The following is a 19,830-nucleotide window of genomic DNA, read 5'->3' on the forward strand; positions in this document are numbered from 1 at the left end:
GATCGGGCTCAGAATAGACCGGAAACTATTATTTTACCGTTCGGTTTGAATTTCACAATAAAGTTAGGAGTAATATTTTGCTTTGATATTATTGTTTTTTATTAACTACGAGACCGCTGGGTCATGTTAAGACCATCTTTTCTGTGTTGCTGTGGGTTTTTTCCATCGCTTTTGTGTTACAAATATCAAATAAATAACTAAATATATCCGTTGTAAACTAAACCAGAAACAGCATTATATTTTATTTTGTTAACACTGTAAACTTGACAGCTTTTTAACCCAAACCACCTACTGGTTAAAGCACGTTATTACACGTTTAGAGTAATGCAATGCAGGTAGATTGTGTTGCTTTTTAATTACTGTTTAAAATGCCTTTTTCTTAATGTATTTTATTATGATTAACTACTTGTTACTTGTTGCTAGGGACGCTGCTATCGATATTGTGTTTCGCAACATGTTCTCTATCTATGGCACGTCTCTACTGGGAGTTGTTTTAAAAGACGTTTTCGTATTTCCCATAATAAGAAGTTGCCAGTATCCTCCTGGGACCCAGCCCATCGAAAATGTCCTCTGTCGTGGACATTTTGTTAACACGCATCTCCTTTTACTCTTTTGAGCTACTCTATCAATCCCTGATGTACTGTACAGAGGACATCCTGGTCTTTCCAGTGATATGTCATTGGTTAAAATTGCATGCTGGGAAGTTCCTCTTTCTTTTCATCCAAAATGGCTGGCATACCTAAAACAAAATGTTATAGAAGCAGGAGGAGAAGTCAAATCATGTTGAATAATTGTAATTTTTACCATGAAAATCATATATATTCTTGTTTATTAACATGTGAGGAACTACATAATTAGTTCTGAAAGCAATTAAATAATTCAAGTTTTCAAATAACAGCCCTTTTATAAATGTCCATTCTTGTGGACGTCAGGACCATCTTCATGGACTTGTTGCAGGAGACAGAACTGAAGCAGACATTTTCTGTACCAGATAGTTCAGGGAGATTAAGATGTTGAACTCTCAGATGATGAGAGAGATGAGGATTTCACACCTGGGATAGAAGAGGGTCAAAAAGAAGGGGGGGAAAGATGCAGGAGGCTCCATGAGCGCACAGATACAGAGAAAGAGACAGATAGGGACGAGCTGGAAAGACATGGCCCTCTGTGGGCCAAGAGTAGCACGTATGTCTAATTGTTGTTTTTATTTTAAGTGGAGCCATGAAAAATGCCTCAGGAATGCAAGCTTTGTTTCTATGAGCATGGTCAAATGGAGACCACATCCATAAAACTAGTCAAGATGACCCTACAGCCCGTGCAGACTGGAGTCAATGAGGTACTTTTCCCACTACATTGACTACAAAGTCTTTGAAGATCTGGAAGGATTCACCAAAAACCAAACTAGTTTTTTAGTGACCAAATAAACAGCAATGTTCAGATCATTTACTTATTTATGTTTTAAATAAAGGTGAATGTATTATTGTATTAATATCAGTCTATAACCATAATACGTTACATAGTCTATCTGTTCATTTTGGCTGTCTTTTCAAACTAATATGGTCCCGAAGTCCTCTACAGTCGACATACTGTAACATTTAATACTAAAATAAAATAAAAAAAGTCTAAATTGCAAGATGTTTTTTTAACCCTAATTAGGTAGGAAATCATAAAAAAAAAAAAGGAAATTGGAAGACACATTTTTTCCTCGGGTCCCAGGAGGGTATACTGTGTACATCCCTGGAGGTTTAGGGGATAGGAAACACTCAAATGTAAAACATATAATGTTTGCAAATTTTGCAAATATGGCAGTAGCCATCGATCATCTTAAGATAAGATATACTTAATTGATCCCAAGTTGGAAACATTTGCGTTACATCAGCATGTGTAACAGTTGTAAATATGCAGTAGTGTTTATTTGTAAATCATTTAGTATAATCACACAAATTCTGTGTTTTATATTTAATAATTCTGTGTTCTTTATTTATTGATTGATCAATACCTGACAAGGCCGGAGATTAAATATCTATATACATCCTATAAGAGTATAATACATATGTATAATATCAGTTAAAATAAGTGCTTCAACATAGTTAACATTGCTGGAGGTATAAACAAATATTGATAGATGTCTTGGAATGCAATATTAAGGAACCTGCGACCCAAGTTTTTCATTCATTGCATAACTACACCGTTTGTGAATATGATATGTCAATAAACCTTAGAAAATCTTGAAATCTTGAAAGGGATGTGCAAAATAGTCATTATATACAGTCTTTAATGAACTATTAGTAGTGAATAACGAGTAATAAATATACTTTATAGGGATCCTATTAATATCTAATAAAAAAAAAATGAAATTCAATAACATGCTTTAACCACCAGGTGTCCCTTTCTATCAGCTGTGCACCTTTATGGTGTAAATACAGCCTATCTACCAATTGGATCAAATTTAAAAGTCAGCCGAATTAGTGTTGATCCTGCAAAGAGACGTATTGTGTGAAAAGAAATGTAAGATGTTGTTTAATTGCTGATATATTTATGATCCACATCACGTTTTCAGTGTTTGCGGCAGTTCTTCATGTTTGTCTAGAAGTCTTCTCATCAGGGCTCTATAAATAGAGAACTACGGCAGATATTTCATATTTAAAGCAGCCGAACCGTGTATTAAAATGCCGTTATGTGATGACTTTCAAAGAGAAGAGCAAGCACACTCGGAATAAAGTATTATTTTATTTTTTTTAAATGTTTTCGGTCTATTTGTGAGAGACAGCAAGCGCATTTCGTGGCATCTGCGGGCACAGTGGCAAGTACTTCCGGCATCTGCCACAGAGTCCGCTACTCCGTGGTATCTGTGGCAAGTATATGCCACAGATGTGGTATCTGTGGCAAGTATATGCCACAACCATGCCACAACTTGCCGTGGCAAGTATATGCCACAACTTATATATGCCACAACTTGCTGTGGCAAGTATATGCCACAACTTGCTGTGGCAAGTAAATGCCACAAGTTAAGAGTTAAGAGAAGGTTTACAGTAGCTGCCACTCGCCTTCCGTGGCAAATGCTGATATTTAAATGTCGCTGTTTTGGAATGACTTTATCGGACTGATCTGTACACAAGACTGATGATCTGTTACTGATGGTCCGATCATATTTTTCAAAAAGATTAAACATATGTTCTATAGATTTTACATGGAGAACGTGGTTTGTTAAAATAAATAAACGCGCTATTTTTATGATAATACTCAAGATATATTATTAGTAAGTTTACATAAAGATCTAACATTGTTGACCAGAGGTGGGAAATGGGCTAACTTGTATACTCAAGTACTGTACTTGTGATTTAGAAATAGCCTACTTGTACTTTAGTTGAGTATGTAAATGGTATGTTACGTAGTAGGCTACTTACCCCACTACAATTCAGAGGTAAATTGTGTAATTGTAGCCTACTCCCCTACATTTATTTAATACGCTACCTTTAGTTACTTACTACAGATTCTGATTAATGATGATACATATAATCAAGTCTTAAATCAGACTTTATAGTTACTCCTGGAGTAAATTCACAAGATACCCTACTACAGTAGTCATTAAAACTAGCTGCACCTTTACCAGCTTTGAGAACACTTTCATGATCAATCATTATAATGAAAACATGTATTATGCACTTTAAGTATATTGTTATGCTAATCCTTTTGCGCTTTTACTTGAGTAACATTTTAATGCATGACTTTTACTTGTAACAGAGTATTCCAACATTTAGGTTGGCTACTTCTACTTTTACTTCACACTAGAACCGCCAGGGGTCGCTGTATAGCCTACCTAAAACCACCAACGTGTCAAATGAACGAATGCATTGATTTTCAATGTACAATATTATTTTATTTATCATACTAGAACACAATGAGTGTTGCCATTACTCGCCTTGGCATTTGTGGCATCTCCCACAGAGGCCACTACTCTGTGGCATCTGTGGCAAGTATATGCCACAGATGCCACAACTTGCCGTGGCAAGTATATGCCACAACTTGCCGTGGCAAGTAAATGCCACAACTTGCCGTGGCATTTGCGCATGCTGAACGGGAGTTGCCACAAGATGCCAGAGTTAAGAGAAGTTTTACAGTAGCTGCCACTCGCCTTCCGTGGCAAATGCTGATATTTAAACTCGTATTTATCGTGTAAAATGTCGCTGTTTAGGCATGGCTTTATCGGACTGATCTGTACACAGGACTGATGTGCGATCTCTATTTTTCAAAAAGATCATAAATTATCATTTATATTCAATTTTACTTGGAATAGCCTACGTTGTTTGCTAAAATAAACAAACGTGCTATATCTATGATAGTAGGCTAAACATAGGCCTATATTGTAATAAAAAAAGAAATATTGGCAAGTGAGCGTTGCAACGCAAGCCCTTGGCAATTGTCGCTTCTTGAGGGGAGTTTCCACTGCTTGCTACGATAACCAGGTGTATTGTTACTAGTAAAGACAAATAATTAAAAAATAAATATCTGTATTGACACAGCAACGTGTACAATGGTGTTATTAGACTTGGCTACAGACTTATGGCAGCACCATGAGAATGATAAATACTTAAATAAACATGAAGAATGTTCTCTTAAGCGTGATACTCCAAGCAATCCTCATTTAACCGTATAAAGTTGATTTAATATGTTGAGGAAAGAGGGTTACAATGTAATATAATTACACCCTTGTTAAAACTTTTTTGTGCATCAGTAAAAAGGTTATATGTCATGCATGCAAATATCAAATTATTGTGTTGCTAATTAACATAAACAGATTTTGATATGATACGTTGTATTTACTTTATTTATCTAAAATGTTGAAATCTTTGCGTTACAGCAGTGATAAGGGATAGGAAACATAAAATAATAATAATAAAAAGAAACAGGAAATAATTTACACATTATTAGTAGATATTTATCTACAGAGTATCTAAAGAATAAACAATATAGCCGACTGAATATGTAAGAATACACTATAATAAACCATCTTACTAAAACCAATAGAAACATATATTTGTCTTTCTTAACCCTTTCATGCATGAATTATGAAAGCCTCACTCAGGATTTTTTTACCAGGTGTTTTTATTGCTCTTGGGGCATGAAAAACAAGATTTTAACTTTAGTTTATTTTTATCTAGTTTTTTCAAATTTAGAACATTTCAAAATACATTTAAAAAAAGAATTTTAAGGATGATGTTTTATAATAATATATTCTTGAGTATTATCATAAAAATAGCACGTTTATTTATTTTAACAAACCACGTTCTCCAAGTAAAATCTATAGAACATATAATGTTTAATCTTTTTGAAAAATAGAGATCGGACCATCAGTAACAGATCATCAGTCTTGTGTACAGATCAGTCCGATAAAGTCATGCCAAAACAGCGACATTTTACGCGATAAATACGGGTTTAAATATCAGCATTTGCCACGGAAGGCGAGTGGCTGCTACCGTAAACCTTCTCTTAACTCTTAACTTGTGGCATTTACTTGCCACGGCAAGTTGTGGCATATACTTGCCACGGCAAGTTGTGGCATATATAAGTTGTGGCATATACTTGCCACGGCAAGTTGTGGCATGGTTGTGGCCTATACTTGCCACAGATACCACATCTGTGGCATATACTTGCCACAGATACCACGGAGTAGCGGCCTCTGTGGCAGATGCCGGAAGTACTTGCCACTGCCTGCAGATGCCACGAAATGAGCCAGGCCCTACTGCTATTTGTTAATGACGATGTGATGTGAGATGTGAGACTGGAATTGCACAGGGGAAAATAACGTATCTTTAGATGCGGATTTTGTTAAACTAATACGTTTGCGCTGTGGACCAACACTATTAATGGGGAAGGGGGTAGCAATAAAGATAACACCATTAAACAGTTACACAACATAACATAAATAATATCGATAGCAGCGTCCCTAGCAACCACCTTGGTAACAATGAAAACGTTCTATGGACGCAATTTCCTGAAGTAATCTTCGTAATAACTAGCAAACTAAAGATCATGTACATCCACTGCACACATAATCTGAAATAAGAACTCATATTTCTCGCATCAAATGACATCAAAACGCATTTTAATGGCCAAACTAACTTTAAAATAGGCATTTTCCACCGAGAATAAAACGAAGTTCGGCCATGTTTTTTTTTTCTGCAGGGAGACATTTGAAGATCGTGACACAGACGCCAGCCATTGGAATGAATGGTGAAAAAAAACGGGGTTTGTTAAACAGAGCACAAGGTGTAGTCCTAAACGATAGCTGGGGATTCTGGGAAGTGTAGTGTCTTCTGCCATCCTTTACTCCGAAAAAATATTTGTTTCTCCGAATCGAAGGGGAAAAATACAAAAGCATTGCACACAATTTAAACCAATCAATGTTGTGTAATTAAAAAGGATAATCTGGTGTTTTTTAGTCGATGAGTAGTGCAGATATCACTGTAAAATCAATCGACAGTAAGGGGAATACTTACTTCCGGGTGTACAATTCTCCGTTATCCAATGGGAATGGACGCTCACATTGCCTTTAAGGGCAGCCGACACAAACGAATGCCGTGCTTCCATGAGCGTCAAATCCCGCCGCAGAGTGGAATACATTGCAATCAGTTGAAAGCTATTTGCGTCCCTTTTATGAAGCTGAAGGAGCCTAGGAGCGTCACAACTGCATGCCACGGGACCCTGACCAAACGTCGCTCCTGGACGATTATGGAGTGAGAGTGTGTTGGCCAGGTAAGTTAACGTTATCAGTCACACAAATCTGATGTGCTTTCGTCTGATGTGACACGGTTAGTGACAGGACTGCATAATGTTGTTTTACAGAGCTCAGAGGTCCCAAGCAGCACCTGGTGTGAACTAGAGGGTCTGAAACGCAGCATTGACTTCCTTAAGGAGCAAGACATGCAAGTTTCAGCCCTTATTACGGACAGAAATCGCCGAGGTAAAGACACACAAGAACGAACAGACATATAAAGATTCTTGGCGCACCATATTAACAGCAAAAAATACATTTCTTACTAGTTAGTAAGTAACTAAGGTGTTGTGTTTCACTCTTTAGGTTGCCAAGTGGGTGCGGGAGGAGTTGTGTCCAGGAGGAACGAGTCATTTCTTTGATATCTGGCATATTGGTAAAAGTATGTATCTTGATGTTGGTAGGTTTGATTAGGCTGGCTTTTGCTTATACACTGAACAAAAATATAAACGCAACACTTTTGTTTTTGCTCCCATTTTTCATGAGATGAATTAAAGATCTAAAGCATTTTCTATATACACAAAATAACCATTTCTCTCAAATATTGTTCACAAATCTGAAAAAATCTGTGATAGTGGGCACTTCTCCTTTGCCGAGATAATCCATCCCACCTCACAGGTGTGGCATATCAAGATGCTGATTAGACAGCATGGTGTGCCTTAGGCTGGCCACAATAAAAGGCCACTCTGAAACGTACAGTTTTGCTTTATTGGGGGGTTCTGGGGGGGTCCGAAAAGGGTTAGGGTAATGTCGTGAATGGAGTGGCCCATGGTGGTGGTGGGGTTATGGTATGGGCAGGGGTATGTTATGGACGATGAACACAGGCCAATACCTCAAGTTAGTAGTCCGGCAGCAGCATTTTTACCCCTTGGAAAGTCTTGCCCGCTATTTAAATTGACTTTGATTGAAGTTAATACCAATATTGATATTATATATAGATATAGTATATTTGATGCAGTCTTTCTGAACACTTTAAAAATAAAATACTGCAAATTAAGAATATTTGTAATAGTGCCTTATCCCTCTATGGCATGACTTTTTATTTTGGGAGGAAAAAAATGTTTTACCATGTGTTTTAGGAGCTTAGGGGTCCCTGATATTATATCAATTATAAAATGTGACCCCCCCACACCCCTCAACCAGGGGTTGGTTTGTGGCCTCAGGGCAACAATGATATAATACGAGGTTATTGAAACACCGAGGATTTCTACAATTCAGAAGAAATAGAAAAAACCACTCTATATGAATTCAAAAGGTTTTCTGTGTGTGTGTGTGTGTGTGTGTGTGTGTGTGTGTGTGTGTGTGTGTGTGTGTGTGTGTGTGTGTGTGTGTGTGTGTGTGTGTGTGTGTGTGTGTGTGTGTGTGTGTGTGTGTGTGTGTGTGTGTGTGTGTGTGTGTGTGTGTGTGTGTGTGTGTGTGTGTGTGTGTGTGTGTGTGTGTGTGTGTGTGTGTGTGTGTGTGTGTTTCTGTACTTCCTCTAAGAAGAAAGGACAGTAACAGAAAATCTCTGTGGCCTCAGGCTTGAGCGCCGTTCTAATGACAGTGCTGGTTACCCCAAAAGTGGGCGGGGCTGTAAAGTGACTAGATTTTACTCTCATCTATTATTCAAAACCATTCTATTTATTCTAACGTAAATTACATGCCAGTGTTTTATCTTTTTATTTATTTGTTTTTATTTTAAATCGTATAATGTCAGACTTTTTTTGCCGTCTGTGAGGAAAATAAATGGGGCTTAGAGCCTCAAAATACTGAAATCTGCATTTCTGAAAATCTTTTTTTCTTTCTAATTTGTTATTCTTTTCTAAATAACACACTGTTATTTACTCAACAATAACACACAATTATCCTTGTTTTTATTTATTTGTTTGATTCTATAATCTTGGGGTTTTTAGCATGCTTTTTAGCCGTAAATCAAGTCACCGGAAACAGACGTAGGCCTATAAGGGAAATTTCGAGCGATACGCACCACAAACCCACTGAACAGATTACCCAAGATCCTCAGCTTGAAGCTCGTTGATTTGGATGTTTTAGCCGCAATGCATGTTGGGATATGATGTTAATGCGATATGATATCCGAAAACATTAAAAAAATAAAATAAATACTTTATTCCGAGTGTTCTTGCTTTTCTCTTTGAAAGTCATCACATAACGGCATTGTAATACACGGTTCGGCTGCATTAAATATTACAGATCTGCCTTAGTTAGCTATTTATAGAGCCCTGATGAGAAGACTTCTGGACAAACAGGAGAACTGCCGCCAAAACTGAATATGTGACGTGGATCATTAATATATCAACAATTAAACAACATCTTGCATTTCTTTTCACAAAATACGTCTCTTTGCAGTATCAATAGTAATTCGGCTGACTTTTATATTTGATCCAATTGGTAGTTAGGTTATATTTACACCATAACGGTGCACAGCTGATAGAAGAGGACTTGTAGTTTTTAAAGACATTACTGATTTTCTTTGAATATAAGAATGTAAGTACTGAGTTGAGAGAATAGTCAGGGGGTTTGGGTGATGGGAGACACATCTATGGAATCACAATTTCAATAGCTTCCCATTAAATGACGTATATGCCTTTCTGTCTGTGATGTTTTACAAATCAGATATTAATGTGAAACTTGAGAAATAGTATAGCAATATCCTGTAAAATTATGTAAAAACATGAATAAAACTACACATCTTCAGATGTTATACATAAGTGTCCTACACTAATAATACAAAGTTATTATTAGTATGCTGTGTGTACCTTGTGTGCACTGCCTAGTGGTTAAAGCACGTTATTGAATTATTTTTGTTGAATAATGTTATTTTTGTTGAATAATGTTATTTGATGACAAAAATATTAAAAGTACCTTTCATAGGGGGAAAGTCGAAGGTCAATGATATAAAATATTAAAAGTACCTTTCATAGGGGGAAAGTAGAAGGTCAATGATATAGAATATAAAAAATGAAGAAGATACTGTAAGTGATCTCTACAATAAAACAGTTTAGTGCTGGATGTACAAAGATATTAATAGGAGGATGTGCAAAACAGACAAACTAATTAACCTTTATTTAAACATTAAATAATACTTTAGGTTAAGTTCTTCTTTCAAATAATAAAAAAGCTTTGGGGGTATCTATCTACAGATAAATATTAAGCCTGACAAAGTACTTAACGTCTAATACAGCGGTTTTCAAAGTGTGAGGCGCGCCTCCCCTGGGGGGCGCCAGAGAGCTTCAGGGGAGGCGCAGCGTGAGACACAAAAGAACGAGAAAAAGACGAGTAAAGTGACACTTGCCCACTTGTGGCTGTCTGTGGAGACCGAGTTCCCCCACCTCGCCAAAAAGGCTGTAAAAGTGCTCATTCCCTTCACCTCCACCTACCTGTGTGAGTGCAGGTTTTCCGCATTGACTTTGATCAAAAGCAAGTACCGGTCAAGGCTGCAGCCAGAGTATGATCTGCGTTTATTCCTCTGTGCATCAAAGATGCAGACTCATTGTTCCCACTAAAGTAGGGGTGAGTGTAATAAGGAGGCAAAGTTGACGTTCAATGTGTTACCGGGAGCATATAAGGATTTATCCACCATGTTGAAAATGTTAAAAAAAAATATGTCTTGAGAACACGGCGTGCGGAAATATACGGGTCGTGCTGCAACTAGATGTGCCTGTCCTCTGTAAGAAGGTGTTGGCGACTGACATGCAAGGAAGAACGGCTGTCCACAGGCTATTCCAACTTTAACAACTGTATTAACTTCCAGGGTAGTGAATTGAACATGCAATTGTAATTGGGTGTGTGGTATATTTTCATGCACGGACACGCATGTTCCACAACACACAAACTGAACAACACTCTATTTTCCAATCGCTACCAGCGTCCTTGCGATCTTGTTATAATAACAAGTGCACGTTACTGATGCAATATGGTTGAGACCATTCGGGCTTATGCTAGAGGGGTGCAAGGAATAGTCCAAGTAGTGGGGGAGTTTTATACAATATGTTTAAAACATAAAAATAAAAAGGTTTAAAAAAGTTATTGTTTAATGTTTTAAGGAGGTGACGCTACTCAGCCAATCAAATCGGTGCAGTCAGCACGATAGATTCAAACACCCACAGAGACACGACAAGAGGAGACAAACAGTCGGAGTAATTTCAAATGGCGGAAGGTAGACAGCGAAAACAGAGCATTTAATTACATTTTCTCTTACTGGACCTCTTTGAAATGCAATTGAATACCCCTGTATTATAGCAACAAGAACAATAATAATAATAATAATAACAGCAATAATAATTGGGAGGGGGGGCGCGGCTGTTCTTATGTTCTCTGAGGGGAGGCTCACCTACCCACACTTTGAAAACCCCTGGTCTAATATATTGCCTTCCTGCAATGTTAACTATGTTGAAGCACTTATTTTAACTGATATTATACACATTAATTATACTCTTATGAATGTAGATGGAATAAGAAATGTGCAGAATTTGACCGTTTAATAGTGGAGGTATAGACACATATTGATAGATGTCTTCAAGACATCTACCCAATAACTTGGGTCACAGGTTCCCCAACAGTGCATTACAAGACATTGTCTTGTAATGCACTGTTGAGGAACCTGTGACCCAAGTTTTTCATTCATTGCATAACTACACCGTAGTTGTGTATATGATATGTCAATAAATCTTGAAATCTTGAAAGGGATGTGCAAAATAGCAATTATATACAGTCTTTAATTAACTATTAGTAGAGAATAACGAGTAATGAATATACTTTATAGATATCTGCAGATTTAGTCTTCTCAAGCACCAACTATCAAATATCTCTCCTGATTGTTGGCACTTGACAATCACCTTCCCTGAATTTTACTCAGGTGTAACTAAAGTCTGCTTTAAGGATTGTTTACATTTCACATCATTAATTAGAATTTGCAAAGTAACTAAAATAAATGTAGTGGAGTAAAAATACCAGGTTAACCTCTGAATTGTAGTGGAGTAGAATTACAAAGTAACAATGAGCTGTCATGTGGGTATATATTAATGCTGCGCATTATGGACACAGGCGATTTTCACCCATTTAGTAATTACATGTTTTAAATGTGTACACACCAATGTGTTTCCTATCGCCTAAACCTCCAGGGCTGTACACAGTTAAATACTGTCAACTTATAATTTTGGGAAAAAAGAAAACCTCTTTTAAAACTACAATTCCCAGTAGAGACGTGCCATAGAGAACATGTTGCGAACATAGACTGTATATATAAAAGTTGCGAAACACAATAGCCAGCGTGTGTAGTTCTCGGGGGGCGTTCAAGTCTAGTTTTGGATAGTCTGCCATGGTTTCGTTCCATTTCAAAGAGCTTGACGCTCGGCGTAACCTTGGCCACTCCAACATCCAATCCCAGAGCTTGAAGATTAATCATGGGGTTTGTCAACGGGACGGTAGTCCCAAACGATAGCTGGGGATTATGGGTAGTGTAGTGTCTTCGGCCATCCTAAACTGAATTTTTTTTCGGATATCATATCGCATTAACAACACCACATCTGGCTTCACAGAGATCTTCTGTTACTGTCCTTTCTTCTTCGAGGTATACAGAAACACGTAACTCTGGATTTGTTTTAATGTTTGAGGTGCAATAAACGACATAGCAGCTTTTTGGCATGTTAAAACTGTTATTTTCTGCTTCGTCATTGAGAGTAACAGCTGGCTAAATTACAGCCTTGCCTAGTTATTTCAAATGTGTGCTCTAAAATGATATTTATAAATGACTATTATCATTATTATAAGCAAGACAATAAATGGCAAAGATATGTAGAAAATAAACGTATTTAAGATACGTTCATAAGAAACGTAACGTGGGAGAAAATATGTTTCTAGAAGATATGTAGAAAATAAACGTATTTGAGATACGTTCATAACGAACGTAATGTGGGAGAAAATACGTTTCTTGCTAAACGTAATTGAGAATGCAGTTTAGCTCTGTGGGAACGTAATTTTTAGGAGACAGGGTTGCGGGAGAGGACATTGACAGAGGATTACTCAAAAAGTACAAAGTAAGTACTTCATAGTACTTGTTGTGGGAGTAGTTTCACTACTAGCCTACTGAGTCCAAAAGGGTCGATCTCACGAATAACTATTATATTATTATATATATTATTAATATTATTATATATTATATAAGTATGTTTATGTCCTCTCTGAAGAACCAGCACCTTACCGTGGTAGAGAGGTTTGTGTGCCCTGATGAACCTGGGGGCTGTGTTGTCTGGAACCTTGTGTTCCTGGTAGGGTCTCCCATGGCAAATTGGTCTCAGGCAAGGGGCCAGACTAAGATTAGTTCACAAGACCTCATGAAAGACGACACACGAAGTGAGGATACCCGGCCCGGAGGAAGCCCGGGGTCCCCTTCTGGAGCCAGGCCCAGAAGGAGGACTCGTCGGCGAGCGCCTGTTGGCCGGGCTTGCCACGGAGCCCGGCCGGGCACAGCCCGAAAAGGCGACGTGGGCAACACCTCCGCTTCTCCGTCCCGCGGGCCCACCACCTACGGGAAACAGCGATGGGGTCGGGTGCGCTGCCAGAAGGGTGGCAGTGAAGGCAGAGGGTCTCGACGGACCAGACCCGGGCGACAGAAGTTGGCTTTGGGGACGTGGAACGTCACCTCTCTGGGGGGGAAGGAGTCGGAGCTTGTGCGGGAGGTGGAGCGTTACCAGTTGGATCTGGTTGGGCTCACTTCTACGCACAGCGTCGGCTCTGGAACCTTACTTCTGGATAGGGGTTGGAATCTATTCTTCTCCGGAGTTGCTCAAGGTGTGAGGCACCGGGCGGGTGTGGGGATACTCACAAGTCCCCGGTTGGGTGCTTCGTTGTTGGAGTCCACCCCAGTGGACGAGAGGGTCGCCTCCCTACGCCTGCGGGTTATGGGGGGGAAAACTCTGACTGTTGTGTGTGCTTATGCACCCAACAGCAGTTCAGAGTATACGGCCTTCTTGGAGACCCTGGAAAGAGTCCTGTATGAGGCTCATGAAGGGGAGTCTTTAATCTTGCTGGGAGACTTCAACGCACATGTGGGCAATGATGGAGACACTGGGAGTGATTGGGAGGAACGGCTCCCCTGATCTGAACCGGAGTCGTGGTTTGTTACTGGACTTCTGTGCCAGTCATGGATTGGCCATAACAAACACCATGTTCGAACATAAGGATGCTCATAAGTGTACGTGGTACCAGAGCACCCTAGGCAGAAGGTCCATGATCGATTTCGTTATCGTATCATCGGACCTGAGGCCGTATGTTTTGGACACTCGGGTAAAGAGATGGGCGGAGTTGTCAACTGATCACCATCTGGTGTTGAGTTGGGTCGAGTGGCGGGGGAAGCCTCTGGATAGACCTGGTAAGGCCAAACGTGTAGTTCGGGTGAACTGGGAACGTCTGGAGGAGGCCCAAGTTCAGGAGGCCTTCAACTCACACCTCCGGCGGAGCTTTTCGGGCATTCCTGTGGAGGTTGGGGACATTGAACCAGAGTGGTCGGTGTTCAAAGCCTCTATTGCCGAAGCCGCGGCGGGGAGCTGTGGTCTCAAGGTCCTAGGTGCCTCAAGGGGCGGTAACCCTCGAACCTCCTGGTGGACACCGGTGGTCAGGGAAGCCGTCCGACTGAAGAAGGAGGCCTTCAGGGATTTGTTATCCCGGGGGACTACCGAGGCAGCTGCAAGGTACCGACAGGCCCGAAGGGCAGCAGCCTCAGCCGTGGCCGAGGCAAAGCAGCGGGTGTGGGAGAAGACATGGAAAAGGACTTTCGGGCGGCACCAAATTTGTTCTGGAAAACTGTCCGACACCTCAGGAGGGGGAAGCAGGGAACCATCCAAGCTGTGTACAGTAAGGATGGGACGTTGTTGACCTCAACTGATGGAGTGTTAGGGCGTTAGAAGGAGCAATTTGAGGAACTCCTGAACCCGACAACTCCGCCCTCTATGTTAGAGGCAGAGCTGGAGTATGACGGGGGATCGACACCAATCTCCCGGGGGGAGGTCACTGAGGTCGTCAAATAACTTCACAGTGGCAAAGCCCCGGGGGTGGATGAGATCCGCCCAGAAATGCTGAAGGCTCTGGGTGTTGAGGGACTGTCATGGTTGACACGTCTCATCAACGTTGCGTGGAAGTCGGAAACAGTACCGAAGGAGTGGCAGACCGGGGTGGTGGTTCCCCTTTTTAAAAAGGGGGATCAGATGGTGTGTGCCAATTAAAGAGGCATCACACTACTCAGCCTCCCCGGGAAAGTTTACTCTAAGGTACTCGAAAGGAGGGTCAGGCCGATTGTCGAACCTCAGATTGAGGAGGAACAATGCGGATTCCTTCCTGGTCGTGGAACGACGGATCAGCTTTTTACTCTCGCAAGGATCCTGGAGGGGGCCTGAGAGTATGCTTATCCAGTCTACATGTGTTTTGTAGACTTGGAGAAGGCGTATGACCGGGTTCCCAGCGAGTCACTGTGGGAGGTGCTGCGGGAGTATGGGGTGAGGGGGTCTCTACTCAGGGCCATCCAATCTCTGTACTCCCAAAGCGAGAGCTGTGTCCGGGTCCTCGGCAGTAAGTCGGACCCATTTCAGGTGAGGGTTGGCCTCCGCCAGGGCTGCGCTTTGTCACCAATCCTGTTTGTAATATACATGGATCGGATTTCGAGGCGTAGTCGTGGGGGAGGGGGTCTGCAGTTCGGTGGACTAAGGATTGCACCACTGCTTTTTGCAGATGATGTGGTTCTGATGGCTTCATCGGTCTGCGACCTTCAGCACTCACTGGATCGGTTCACAACCGAGTGTGAAGCGGCTGGGATGAGGATCAGCACCTCCAAATCTGAGGCCATGGTTCTCAGCAGGAAACCGATGGACTGTCCACTCCAAGTGGGGAATGAGTCCTTACCCCAAGTGAAGGAGTTCAAGTATCTCGGGGTCTTGTTCTCGAGTGAGGGAACAATGGAGCGTGAGATGGGTCGGAGAATCGGAGCAGCGGGAGCGGTACTGCAGTCGCTTTACCGCACCGTTGCTACGAAAAGGGAGATGTGCCAGAAGGCAAAGCTCTTTGTCTACCGCGCCATTTTCGTTCCTACCCTCACCTATGGTCATGAAGGATGGGTCATGACCGAAAGAACGAGATTGCGGGTACAAGCGGCCGAGATGGGTTTTCTCCGCAGTGTGGCTGGTGTCTCCCTTAGGGATAAGTTGAGAAGTTCAGTCATCCGGGAGGGACTCGGAGTTGAACCGCTACTCCTTCGCGTCGAAAGGAGCCAGTTGAGGTGGTTCGGGCACCTAGTTAGGATGCCACCTGGGCGCCTTCCTAGGGAGGTGTTCCAGGCACGTCCAGCTGGGAAGAGACCAAGGGGTAGACCTAGAACCAGATGGAGGGATTATATCTCTTTGCTGGCCTGGGAGCGCCTTGGGATCCCCCAGTCAGAGCTGGTTGATGTGGCCAGGGAAAAGAAAGTTTGGGGCTCTCTGCTGGAACTGCTACCTCCGCGACCCGACCACGGATAAGCGGGAGAAGATGGATGGATGGATTATATAACTATTGGCAGAATAACAAACTCGAGAGACGGCTGAGTTGACCGCAGTGCAGAATCGCTGTATAGTGGCACTCTCCTAACAATGTTGTCCATTTTAGACACAGGCCTATTATATTTCCAGCCCTTAATAACATTCATTTTCTGGGCTCAATATGTGTCTTGGCTGTTTTCGTTGTGAAAACAAATGGACCGTAGATACACGGATTGACCGTCCTCATCTTTACTCTTATTTTGAGAGACAACTTCCGGTAGCAGAATATGAAAAAACTGGGTTTTTTTTGTTTCTGTTTTCTAGTGATTTTATTTTTTGTTTTGAGAAGTAGAAAATGAAAATCATCCCGTGTTTTAAGTTTAATAAATCCATTTTTGAACATGATAAAGAAAAACGCCTTGTATTTCAATTTTGGTTTTTCAATTTGAAAACGAAAATCAAATATCCAGTCGTTTTTTGTTTTTGAATATCCATTTGTGAAAAGAAAATCCAATGACCAAAACATACACTGACCGTTCGGAAGTTGTCTCCACAGCATCAGACCTATTCCCTGGAGGCATTTCACTCCCTCATCCTCCACTTTGCACCAAAGCACACTGGGTTCTCCTTCCTTGGGATGTACAGCAGGTAAATATGATGTGATGGTGAAAGAATGTGGACGGCTTTGGGATGTTAATAATTAACAATTGAACCGTTACCGGACAATAAGAAGTTTAACCGATTAATGCAATCAGTTAAACAGTTTATTGACATATGTACAACTTGTGAACTACATAATCTGCTTTTTCTACAGGCTTCTCATGGAAGCCCTGCACTTTAACCATAATAGCAGCAGAGAGGTTGCTCGAACCAGTCCCTAAATATTATTTATTGTGTGATGCATCTATAATATCACTGAATGTGATCACTTGTTTCCTTCCTTCAGCATACGCTGCAGCCCTGATGGAGTCTCTGAGAGAGGGCTACTCCAGGTCACCAGTGACTCTACGAGAGAGCAGTGCAGTCTTGTCCTCCACTGCCCCTGCCCCCCTTTCCACTTCCTGCCAGGAGATCGCCAAGGATGAAGCAGTTGGCCTTTATCTCGCACGGCATTCCCGTTTTAACACAGGAAATTAGTGTGAAACCAGCAGATTCTGTGGTTCACAGTTTTCAGGTTAAGATGATTCTAAATGGACATTTGTTTATTTGTTAGATAAAACCTGGTAAATAATTGGGCCAAGGAGGCAAGGATCAAGTTATTTAATTTTTTTAAAACATTGCAAGATAGCCTCTCTTTCTCTTCCTCCCTCTCACTCCTCCAGTTGTCAATGATGGAGAGGAGGTTGTGTGGCTTTATCTGTTTGGCTATATGTATAATTTTGTTATGGTACTCTGTACGCGCAACAACTATTGCATCTCCAGGGTCTGTCCAGTGATAGGGATCCCTCGGTTGCTCTTCCTGAGGTTTCTTCCATTTTCCCCCCCGTTAAAGGGGTTTTTTGGGGAGTTTTTCCTTCTCTGTATCTTGTACAGATTGTAAAGCCCCCTAGGTAAATTGTGATTTGTGATATCAGCCTATATAAATAAAATTGACTGATGAAAAAAAAGTTTGTGTTTTTACAGCTATGTTCACTAGTGTTAGGCTGCTGCTGCATGCAGGCCTAACCATAACTGCAGTATATGTTCGATTATATATAGCTTATATAAACTTCTTAAGATGTTTTTTATACAATAAGACACTATGATTGTGATACATTTTATTGATCGTCACCAAAATGAGGCCACTCAAAACCTTTGTAAGTTCCTCCTCCTTCTGGGAACTGTCTTCAGATGGCAGACACAACACATGAGGGTAAGGGCTTCCGAATGTGCCTGCCTAGAATTCCATAGGCCCAGCGGATGACCTGCCTGTAAGCTGTTTAGCGGTATTGCCTGGGGATAGGGACATAATATCTACAGGTAAACTTGATAGCCTTGTTAACATCATCAAAAAATGCGATATAGGTGGTGATGGTGTAATTATGGTAACATTGTAATGGAGAAACAGACAAATTAGTCAATTGAGTTTTGATATTGTCTCCAATTAATTATCTACATACAAATATATACGTCATAGCTGTACTATTTGCAATTATTATTAAACCCTTTCAAGAAGATGCAGTATAATTAAAATGACAGGTTCTGGGTTTTGAAACGTGCTAAACACTCGGGTTCAATAGCAACTTTATTGTCTTGGGCCACTAGGCTTTAATAGTATTTCTCTTTTTAATTGTAATCTAAACATACTCATGTCTGATGGCCTGGAGCGGGCCATGCTCCTGCCTGAAGTTCATGTCTATATGTAGCACAAAGGGATTCAGACAGCATGCTTCAAAGCCTGGGTGCAGTGTCAGACATGTTATGTCTGGTCTGGGGGTGAGGTTCTCCACCAGGACCCAGAAGGCATCCACCTCCCTGCAGCACATACTCTCCACAGCTGAGGACATGGGCTGGCATTTCCCGCACAAGCACCTATCAAACAAAACGTTTATCAGGAAACCGTATTACATCTCTCTCCCCCCCCCCCTTCGCTGCTCTCTCTCTCTCCCTCCCCTCCGGTACAGCTCCGTAAGACGTATTGTGGAGTTGCATTAGGTAACGCGAGATACAGCTGATACTTGCGCATTAGTTTCTGTCATGGATCAGTATCAACAGTCCTACCAGTAACGTTACTATATTATCAATACTACTTTAGTTATAGCCTGATATATGATAGCTAACTTTACAATGTTGTGATGTGACCGACGTTAGCCTCACCAAGACAGCTGCCCTGTTCTCCACTGGTTCTCCTCACACCAAAGCTCCATTTCTCGCCGATGGCCGTTATTTCTTCTAATCCTTGGCTGCTCCTGGTCTCTTGTACGTCTAGCAGGCTCATAATTATACGGTTGTGGTCCGTCATATGCATTCGAATATACATGTTCAACCTCTTCTGTGTCAAAACTAGCATTGTGATCCATGTTTATTCATACGTTAGACCGGCCGCTCTCCCCCATGTTACGTCACACGCCGGAGGTCACGTGCGGAGGCTTTTTTATGCTGAAGTGAAAATGTCTTACTAAAACGACGCCAGATGTCACTGTATATTTCTGTATATTTTTGGGGAAATCTAGTGTATTCATCATTTTCCTACATATTTATTCACTGGTGTCTCTAACCTGCAAGTTGCTCTTTAAAAAAGCATTTGACACAGTTGACCATGAATTATTCATTAAAAAACTACAGAGATATGGCATTAGAGGTGTTGCACTAGCATGGCTATCCAGCTACCTACATAACAGGGAACAGTATGTTGAACTACAAAGCCATAAATCAAAACTACTGCAGGTTACATGTGGGGTGCTTCAGGGCTCAGTCTTGGGGCCATTACTATTTATTCTGTATATTAACAATATATGTGAATTATCAAAAACTATTAAAACCATTCTTTTTGCAGACGACACAAGTCTACTCTGCTGTGGGGACAATTTAGAACAGCTATTGGTCACAATGTAGAAGGAACTGAGCAGGATGAAG

The 19,830-nt window shown here is 41.0% G+C and overlaps 1 long non-coding RNA gene across 1 annotated transcript; it reads left to right on the forward strand.

The window, feature by feature from the left end:
- The first annotated feature begins 6,594 nt into the window (after positions 1–6,594).
- LOC307024598 lies at positions 6,595–17,844 on the forward strand. The gene is made up of 5 exons (XR_013803937.1): positions 6,595–6,753; positions 6,844–6,961; positions 7,079–7,154; positions 16,832–16,923; positions 17,222–17,844. It is a non-coding gene; the product is annotated as an uncharacterized lncRNA (long non-coding RNA).
- The last annotated feature ends 1,986 nt before the right edge of the window (positions 17,845–19,830 follow it).

The sequence above is a fragment of the Notothenia rossii genome (assembly GCF_949606895.1).
Source record: "Notothenia rossii genome assembly, chromosome: 11".
NCBI classification, from domain to species: Eukaryota; Metazoa; Chordata; class Actinopteri; order Perciformes; family Nototheniidae; genus Notothenia; species Notothenia rossii.